Source organism: Galeopterus variegatus, unplaced genomic scaffold (assembly GCF_000696425.1).
Source record: "Galeopterus variegatus unplaced genomic scaffold, G_variegatus-3.0.2 Scaffold2635, whole genome shotgun sequence".
Lineage (NCBI taxonomy): Eukaryota > Metazoa > Chordata > Mammalia > Dermoptera > Cynocephalidae > Galeopterus > Galeopterus variegatus.
Window position 1 is genome coordinate 213,517 of NW_007728746.1, and position 2,248 is coordinate 215,764.

A 2,248-nucleotide genomic window follows, 5' to 3' on the forward strand; every position below is an offset into this window, starting at 1 on the left:
AGTTTTATGAGTCCCAGAGGTCTGTGGAAAGAAAGGCAGGGGGTAGTGCAGCACTTGGTAGGAGTGGAAAAGTACTAGATACTGAGTCAGACTGGGTCAAAATATTTTGAAGGGTTTCCCCTCCTCCCGCCATAAGGAAACTTAGGTAAAGGCACCTGAAGAGGACCTCTGTGCAAAGCCTGAGATAAAGAGAGCTGGGAATGAAGGCACCCGGGCTAGGAATGCAAATGGTAAAGGGCAAGACCAGCAGAGAGGCCTGAGTCCTCGTCCGCAGCTCCCTTCAGAGACTGTGATGACCTGGCTGTGCACCTAGTCAGGTGTGCAGTGGGAAGCTTGAGGTCTGCCAGCTTCGTAACCAGGAGCAGGACCTGTCACAAATATTCTCATAAAGAGATATGAGAGGCTATTTAAAATCTGGATACTATGTAAAAGCACATCCAGAGGTAGAAAATGAGTTTTTGTAAGGTACTATATAACCAAAATAACACAGAGTTAATGTGGAAGAAGTTTTATATAATAACACAAAAAAGATGGAAAATTAAAGAAAAGATACACATAGAACCAGCCCTGGTGGTCCAAACGCCTAATGATAGAAATTGCAGAAAATGATAAAACTAAAATTAAAACAGAGGACATTATTAAATATAGTCATGCACTGCATAACGACGTTTCATTCAGCAATGGAATACACACATGATGGTGGTCCTGTAACATCATAATGGCTATACCATATGCCTAGGTGTGTAGCAGGCTATACCATCTAAGTTTATATAGTACACCCAAAATGTCTGCACAACAAAATTGCTTAACCGTGCATTTCTTAGAACATAACCTGTTGTTAAGCGGAGAATAATTGTTTATAATTTGAAAGCATATTATCAATGTAAAGGACAGGTATTTCTAGATTAAAAGGACATACCAAGTGTAGTGGATTGAGTTATGTCCCCCCCAAACCTACTGAAGCTTGAATTGTGTCCCCCAAGATTTATGTATTAGAAACTTGGTCCCCATTGTAACTGTTGAGAGGGTGGGAAATCCTATTATGGTAATTGAAGGGTAGAACATTGAAGAGGTGATTAGATTGTAGGACCACAAAAGGATTAAAAATGGTCACCAGGGGCGTGGTTCTGAGGGTTTTAAAAGGAGAGTGAATGAGGAGGCTAGTTTCTCTCTGCTCTCTCTCTGAACACTCTGCTTCCACCACCTTGTAATGTGAGACCCCTGGGTCACTGTTGCCACCACTAAATAGGTTCCTTGGGCTTTGGACTTCCCAGCTTCAGAAACTATAAGCAATAAATTTTGTTTTCTTATAAAGTACCCAGTTTCAAGCATTTTGTTATAAGTAACAGAAATAGACAAATACAAGAAAATGGGGTGTTACTTATAACAAATACTTGGAAATGTGGAAGCAGCATTGGAACTGGATATTAGGCAAAGGTTGGAGGAGTTTGGAGGACTCGGAAGACACAGAGATGAGGGAAAGTTTGTAATGTCTTAGAGACTGATTATGTGGTGGCGAGCAGAATGCTGATAGAAATATGAACTGTAAAGACCATTCTAAGGAGGTCTCAGATAGAAATACAAAGCAGTTTATTAGAAACTGGGGCAAAGATCATCTTTGCTGTGAACTGGCAAGGAATTTGGCTGCCTTGTGTGAATGCCCTAGGACTTTGTGGAAGTCAGAACTTAGGAGTTGTGAACCAGATTATTTGGCAGAAAAAATTTCTAAGCAGCAAAGCATTAAGGAAGCTGCACGGCTACTTGCAACAGCCTATTCTGAGCTATGGTGGCAAAGGCACGACATAAAGCCAGAATTTAAAAGGGAAGCAGAGTATAAAGATTTGGAAAATTTTCAGCCTGGCCGTGTGGTAGAGAAGCAGAGAGCATTTTCAGAAGAAAAATTCAATGGTACTAGGAAGACTAACACAGATGAACAGGATTATCAAGAGAAGGGAGAAAAGGCCCTGAAATCATGGCAGAAGGCACTGGGATCAGCCCTTCCATTTCAGGCCCAAAAGCCTAGGAAGACAAAATGGTCTTGGGGATCAGGCCTGAAGCACCCTCCACAGGCTCACTGCTCAGAACCACTCAGGAAGCTGCTGCCCACACCAGCACCCCAGCTTCTTTAGCTGCTCCAGCAGTGGCTAAATTGGCCTCAGTTTTGGCTGGACCTGCAGCTTAGGTAAATACAAGCTGGAAGGCTTGGCTCTGTCCACATGGTTTTAGGTTTGCATGCTTGCAGAATGCC